Consider the following 8,137-nt stretch of genomic DNA (forward strand, 5'->3'; position numbering starts at 1 on the left):
CATCCAAACCCTAGCCGCACCGTCATGGCTTTCCTTGCAAACCAAATTCACCCAGTCACTACTGTTGATGACGCTGCGACAGGCAACCCTATCCCAGAGGCGCTGGCGTTAACAATGTCCAAGGCGGGTCTGCACGCGTCTCCTAGACACCTCCTTCGTACATTTGATTTCTAGTTCAATCTCTCTGTTTCTCTCAATTCTACCTGATGAATTTCTCATTCTGCACGATGCCACATCACGATTGGGCGAATCTAGTCTAGGACAAAGTCAGGGAGATCATTGAGAAGCTGCTCACCATCGATGCGACAGAGTACATCCGGCTGAGAGCGGTCTGCAGGCCATAGAGAAGCAGCTCCACTGCTAATTGTCCAACCTAGGAACTGTGTTTCTTTCCAAGTAACTCGGTGATGCTTCGCAAGAACGAGGACACCTACGATGAGGCACCTGCAGATCCAGCGGTGCTGCGTCAACACCACATCATGAACATGCACACAGGCACCACGCTCTGGATCCAACTGACATCGTTTGAGGAGTACGGCGATTTCCTCGCCGATGCCAAGGGCTCTTGCTTTTCTACTGCGTGTGCACCTCTTCAACTCCCTGACCACTGCCATCGCCGTCCTCCTAGGTGTCTCTGTGGCGCCGGGCCTGGAGGGAGCATCGTCGACAGGAGGAATGCGCCAGAGGGAGATCCCGTTATTGTTCCCAACGTGGTGCTCGTCGTGGTCTCGTAACTTTCGCAGCCCAGGCATAGCACCATGATTCTGTGTGCCAAGCCTAGCGATGGTCACTGTGGAACCGTCCATGCTGGCGTTGTGGAGGTGGAGGACGGTGTCATGCATCACGAGGAGAAACAAGATCTAGTGGGAATGAGAGTGGTGGGAGAGGGAGTGGGACTGGGACTGGGAGTGGGAGAGGGGCAGTGTTGAATAGAAGAAAATGAGATTGAAAATTAAATAGACTGAAGTAAATATAGATGACAATGCATCTTCAGTCCCATCTGAAAAATGAAAATGGAGACAATGAAATATTTTCTTCGAACTCATTTGAGACAATGAGACTGAAATGAAAGAGACCAAAGAAAATATAGAAGACAACATGGTCCGACAGTTGCCTCTAAAACAATTCTTCAAACTCATTATATATTTATTAGAAGACAATGAGACTGAAGAAAATAAAAAATTGTTTGCCCCTTTGATACCCATAAAATTTAAAATTCCTCTTCGATATGATATATTTATAGAATCATTAAGTTTCAAATGCTCTGCATTTATAAAACTCATTATTGTTTGTGCCCTTGCTGCACTTGGCAATCCGACAGTTGGAACTATGGAAGAAGGTTTAAAGGGAGATCGATGCCACACAAGCTGCAGGCAAACAAGGAGACGATATTTAGGGAAGCTTCAATGAACAAAAAAGAAATACAGTTATGAAGCCTAACATTAATAGAGGAAAGATTCATCATGAGGAGCCGGTTCGAACAAAAAATACAATGGGAATCTCCAAGCAAGCGATAAAGATGCTTTTGATGTGCAAGATCATGAATAAGGTCATAGAAGCAATAATCAATGGAAACAACGTGCAAAAAATGAAAGTGAGTAGCCAACCCCAAGGTAGTGTGTGTGTGTGTGTTTGTGTGTGTTGACTGCACGAGCATGGCGTGTGAGGAGGCCGGGGACATCGGGGCTAGGAGGCGCATGGATCTAAACTTGTATATCATCCTCCCTCTAATGCTGCCGCCTTGAGTCTAGCTCGACACAGTGACGACTTCCCTGATGGTGATGCCCAACCTGACCGGTGCTGCGACGTTTGCTCCAAGAACGGATGAGGAATCACTCGCCCTAGCGTGGTGGTGGCCTATTCGCCATCAAATGTTATCTCTACCTAGGAGGAACACACAATGCTTGATCCCGTAGTTTATTCCTGGCTCGACGGCACTAGTGCTAGCGGTGAAGAGGACACCGATACTCCTAAGCCCCCGGTGGCAGTGAATGGTCCTAGTGTCTCTGGGCCGCAGCTTCTGGTAGCTGCCACTAGGTTGGAAGGGGATGATCTTCCGGTAGCATGGTCTGTGCGCCCTAGTCCAGTAGCGAGAAGAATCACCCCCAAAATCAGCGGCTGTTGATTATTAAAAAAAGAATTAATTATTCTGAGAGTAGTTTAGTGTTTTCCCTCTTTCTAATGGAGCTTATCCAACGAAGGGAATTCCAAAATAGGGGTGTGGCGGTTTATAGCGAGAAGATCAATCTGGGGCTAGGGGCGGATTGAAAATCTTGCTCATCCCTGTGCTGAATTCCCCTCCCATTAAATCCTGCATTCAGTTACCATTTGCTTCCATCTACAGTGTGCTGGCTTTGCTTCTCTCTTCCGAGCTTATAGCTATACTTCAGTTTCTACTGGTTGAAACCACTGAAGAATTTCCCATAGTTTTTCAACTCGTTTTGAACCAAAAGTCAGCCTGGATAGTTCCACAATAACTGAGAGAAAATCGTGAACCCCCCCCCCCTCCCCCCGGGGCCCCGAAGCGAAGACACAACCAGGATGATCCGAGCGCCATTGTGAGCCACATTGGAGTAGATTGATGTGGATGGCGGTGTGTTTCCTTGAGGCCGTGCCGTTGTTGAAGGGTTTCACACCCGAGCAGGTAGATGGCCCAAGGCCTTCTTTATTTTAATTCGTTAGCAAACATTTGAGCCCAACAGGCAGCCCAGTATGCAAGCCTTTATTCAGCAAGTTTAGTGTCAGTCGCACAATTTTGATACATAGTGTAGCTTTCTATGTCTTCCTATCAGATATATGTTTTTGCACAGTACAAGGCTAAAACAGAGAGAAGGATAATGTGTTTACCATCTATCTAATTTCTTTCAGTCTTGGCAGTGTTGAGTCCATCCAGTTTGGTTTATTGCGTGCCACAAACTGACGAAAGGATTCCCTTCAACACACATCATATAAATGTGGCAACAAGCTGATTATGTTACTACTGCCGTCCCTACTTCATTTACCCGTACAGTATGTTACCATGCCATCAAGCCTTTTTCCATTCATGTTCCAGACCCGGTTGATCTCAGAGGAGATAGAAAAATTATTGTTTGCGCCCTAGCTGCTCCTGGCAATCCGACAGTTATGAAGCCTAATATTATTAGAGGAAAGATTCATCATGAGGAGCCAGTTCGAATAAAAATTAGAAAGGGAATCTCCAAAGAGCATGAATCGAGGTCACAGAAGCAATAATCAATGGAAAGAACGTGCAAAAAATTAAAGTGAGCAGCCAACCCCAAGGTAATGTGTGTGTGTGCTGTGTGTGTATGCGTGTGTGTGTTTTGAATGTCCTATTAGTGTTGTTCTAGGGATTTGCGTTACTTCTATTACAAATGTGTGTTTGTGTGTGTGTGTGTTCTAAGGATTTGCCACTGGGTTGGACCGGGATGATCTTCCAGTGGCAAGGTCTGTACGCCCTAGTCGGGTAGCTGCTGCTAACGGAATGAAGATGGTGAACACAAGCATACTTGCGCAGTCCACTCAAGGGGCTGCTGCAACTGCAATTGAAGCAGGAGCTCCCGAGCTCCGCTTTATGAGGGCGATACAGATTAGCCAGCAGCACAACATTGTGATGCCAGGATCAGCAAACCACAGTCATGGTGCAGCTAGCACGGATACAGATAGTCTGGTCTGGGCAATACAGCCCTGTGACGTATTGCAACTACAGCTTTGAGTGTAATATCTGTCTTGACACGGCTAAACAGCCCGTAGTTACACCTTCTGCTGGCCATGCTTGCACCAGTGGCTCCAAGCACCGTCACCCTTCTCTGAGTGCCCTGTCTGCAAGGGAGAGGTGCTGGAAGCGAATGTCACTCCGATATATGAAACAGGTGGTGAAGAAGTGTATTCCACCGGCAACCCTGACTTGCCACCCCAGGCCGCGAGCAAACAGAAGGGACAGCCTGAGCCAATGGCTGCAAATGGCAGACACAAGAGGAATTGCAACAGTGGTGAGGGAGTTGATACAAAACCAGGGTGTAGTGAGAGGCCTCCCAATCCCGGCATTGTGACAGCCTGCATTGTGAAACGACAGCAGCAAAAAGTAGGTTCTAAGGTTGTTGGAGAGAGTGTAAAGCAGCAGCAGCAGCCCGAATGCCCTAAAAATGCTTCTGGTGCTGCTCTAGAGAAGCAACCAAACAAGCAGGATGTGTCATCTGTCTGGACTAAGGCCAACCATATATAGGTTCTGTATACATGTTGTATGGGTTGTACAATACTTTACGCATCACTTTCATTCATGCTACTTTTTCTTGCAATTAGAATTATTGATTTTAAACTTAAATACTTCTGTATTATTTCATTAAATATGAGAATGTGTCTCCCAGTTTCTTCATGAGGAGAACCAGATCCGTTGAGAACGGGAGTGGTGGGAGAGGGAGTGGGAGAGGGGCAGTGTTGAATAGAAGACAACGAGATCAAAATTGAATACACTCGGAAGTAAATATAGATGACAATTCATGTTGAGTCTCATCTGAAAAATAAAATTGAAGACAATGAAATATTTTGTTCGAAGTCATTTGAGACTATAAGACTGAACTGAAAGAGACCCAAGAAAATATAGAAGACAATGCGTCTTCGATCTCATTTGAAAAGGAAAAAGGTAAATATAGAAAACAACATGGTCCGACAGCTGGCTCTATATGACAATTCTTGAAACTCATTATATATTTAAAGACAATGAGACTGAAAAAAAGAAAATTTGAGTGCCCTTTCAATACCAATAAAATTTAAAATTCTGCTCCTAAATGATATATTTATAGAACCATTAAGTTTCAAATGCTCTGCATTTATAAAATATATTATATGTTTACCATCTATCAAATTTATTTCAATTTTGCAGTGTTGAGTCCATGCAATTTGGTTTATTGCGTGCCATAAACTGACGGAGGGTTCCCTTCAACACACATCATATAAATGTGGCAACAAGCTGATTATGTTACTACTGCCGTCCCTACTTCATTTACCCTACAGTACGTTACCATGCCATCAAGCCTTTTACATTCATGTTCCAGACCCGGTTGATCTCAGAGGAGATTGAAAAATTATTGTTTACGTCCCAGGCATGATTTTTGGTGATTTTCTTGATCTAAGAAGACCAATATTCTTTGAATGTCACTATTGCCGTCTGACCTTATCCTTAGGGCATTTGGATGGCCATACCTTGTGAGGCTTATGTTTTGAGAAGGATGACTGATGATGGCTTTGGGTTGAGCATGGAGGTAATCATGTTAGGGAAGCGATGGGTGATGGGGTCGAAGTGGGGGCGACTAGCAGAAGCAAGGTAAGGTTGCCAGCAGCCACAGTTGAGAACCTGCCGATAAATTGTGTGTGTGTGTGTGTGTGTGTGTGGTTGAGGGGGGGGGGCAGTGTGTGGGTGGCTAACCGGAGTTGGATTCAGAGAAAAGGTGGGGGTGGGGTGGGGGAGGGGTTACAACCATACGTTTTCACATGTTGTATGGGTTTTACAATACTTTACCCGTCACTTTCATTCATGTTACTTTTTCTTTGAATTAGAATTCTTGATTTTAAACTTAAATGCTTCTGCATTATTTCATTACATATGAGAATGTGTCTCCTAGTTTTTTCATGAAGAGAAACCAGATCTGGTGGCAATGGAAGTGGTGGGAGATGGAGTGGGACTGGGAGTGGGATAGGGGCAGTGTTGAATAGAAGACAATGAGCTCAAAAATCAAATAGACTGAAGTAAATATATATGACAATGCATCTTCGGTCTCATATGAAAATGAAAAAAGAAAATATAGAAAACTACATGGTCCGACAGCTGGCTCTAAGACAATTCTTCAAACTCATTATATGTTTAGAAGACAATGAGACTGAACAAAATAAAATTTGAGTGCCCTTTCATTACCCATAAAATTTAAAATTCCTCTTCAATATGATATATTTATAGGTGCTATCTTATTGTGCTTGGGAGGAATGGAATTCATGCAAAATAGGTGTGTGGGGGTTTATAGTGAGAAGATCAGGGGCCAGGTGTGGCGAAACCTTGTTCGTCCTTGTGCTGGATTCCCCTCCCATTAAGTCCTGCCTTCAGTTATCATATGCTTCCATCTACAGTGTGCTGGCTTTGCTTATAGCTATACTTCAGTTTCTCATGGATGAAGCCACTAAAGAATTGCCCATAGTTTTTCAACTGGTTTGGAACCAAAAGTCAGCCTGGATTGTTCCAAAAGTCAGCCTGGATCGTGACCCCCCTTCCCGGGCCCCGAAGCGATGACACAACTAGGATGATCTGAGGGCCATAGCGAGCCGCATTGGTGAAGATTGAAGTGGATGGCGGCGTGTTTCCATGAGGCTGTACTCTAGTTGAAGGGTTTCACACCCGAGGAGCGGGAGGTAGATGGACCTAGGCCTCCTTTATTTTAATTAAGTAGAAAATAGGTGAGCCCAACGGGCAGCCCAATATATGCAAGCCTATACTCAACAAGTTTAGTGCCAATCACCCAATCTTGATGCATAGTTTAGCTTTCTAGTCTTCCGATCTGATATATGATTTTGCACAGTACAAGGCTAAAACTGTATAGCAACTCCAACTCTATCCATATGCACGTCCACTTTAGAGTGTGTTATTCTTACTCTATCTTTTGACACATCTCATAAAATTGGAACAATATAGGGCACAGTGGTGTGGGATCCAGTTCTTTTCATATCTCTACATAGTTACTACAGGGCAATCCAGCTCCCTTCCTCGTCCACCTACTCAAACATCCAAACCCTAGCAGCGCCATCATGGCTTTCCTTGAAAACCAACTTCACCAAGTTGCTGCCGTGGATGACGCTGTGGCAGTCAACCCTCTACAGTGTGATGCCTTTGCTTAGAGCTATACTTCAGTTTCTACTAGATGAAACCACTGAAGAATGGCCCATAGTTTTTCAACTGGCTTTGAACCAAAAGTCGGCCTAGATTGTTCCAAAAAAACTGAGAGAAAACCGTGACCCCCTCCCTGGGCTCCGAAGCGAAGACACAACCAGGATGATCTGAGCCCATTTGCGAGCCGCGTTGGAGAAGATTGAAGTGGGTGGCCGCGTGTTTCCGTGAGGCCTTGCTGTAGCTGAAGGGTTTCACACCCGAGTATCTGGAGGTAGATGGACCTAGGCCTCCTTTATTTTAATTCAGTAGCGAACAGGTGAGCCCAACAGGCAGCCCAGTATGCAAGCCTGTACTCAGCAAGTTTAGTGTCAATCACACAATCTTGATTCATAGTGTAGCTTTCTAAGTTTTTCTATCTGATATATGTTTTTGCACAATACGAGGCTAAAACTGTTTAGCAACTCCAACTCTATCCATATGCACATGCACATTAGAGTGAGTTATTCTGAGTCTATCTTTCGATACATCACATAAAATTGGAACAATATAAGGCATAGTGGTGTGGGATCCAGCTCTTTTCATATCTCTACATAGTTGCTATAGGGAAATCCAGCTCCTTTCCTCGTCCACCTACTCAACCATCCAAACCCTAGCAGCGCCGTCATGGCTTTCCTTGCAAACCAACTTCACCAAATCGCTGCCGTTGATGACGCTACAGTAGGCAACCCTATCTCAGTCCTCCCTGTCCCTGGCGCCAGCATTGACTGACATCTGTCGCGGGGTCAAAACCGCTGCAAGCATTGCTGTTCGTGGTAGTATCAGAGTGCTTGTCTCCGGTGGCCCGGGTGGACTCTAGAACACAAGAATCGGAGAGGGGATGCAACGGATTATCCTGGTTCAGGCAATCGATGCCCTACGTCCAAAAGTTGATGATCCTAATACTTAAGAGCAGCCAAAATCTATAAGGGAGAAAGGGAAAGATTTTGTATGGGATCGCTCGGTGCTAATCCTAGGTTCGCCTCACAGCCGGTGGAGCCTTCCCCTCATCTGAGAGGAGGAAGACGACAGGGTGTGGTGGAGGAGCTCTCAATGCCCCTCTCTGGGTTGCTCTGCTCTAGGTGCAGAACCTGAGCGGAATGATGAGGACTTGATTGATTTGTTTGGATTCATCCTTCCCATCTTAGGATCCGACCTTCCCCTTGTATCTCGAGGTAGATAGGGTACATAACAGTTTGGGGGGGGGTTGAGCCTATGGTCTACATGTGC

At 45.2% G+C, this 8,137-nt stretch overlaps 1 pseudogene; it reads left to right on the plus strand.

Moving 5' to 3' along the window:
- Nucleotides 1–1,655: 1,655 nt before the first annotated feature.
- On the plus strand, nt 1,656–4,049 carry LOC136488172 (uncharacterized; annotated as a pseudogene).
- Nucleotides 4,050–8,137: the final 4,088 nt, after the last annotated feature.

Source organism: Miscanthus floridulus, chromosome 10, assembly GCF_019320115.1.
Source record: "Miscanthus floridulus cultivar M001 chromosome 10, ASM1932011v1, whole genome shotgun sequence".
NCBI lineage: Eukaryota > Viridiplantae > Streptophyta > Magnoliopsida > Poales > Poaceae > Miscanthus > Miscanthus floridulus.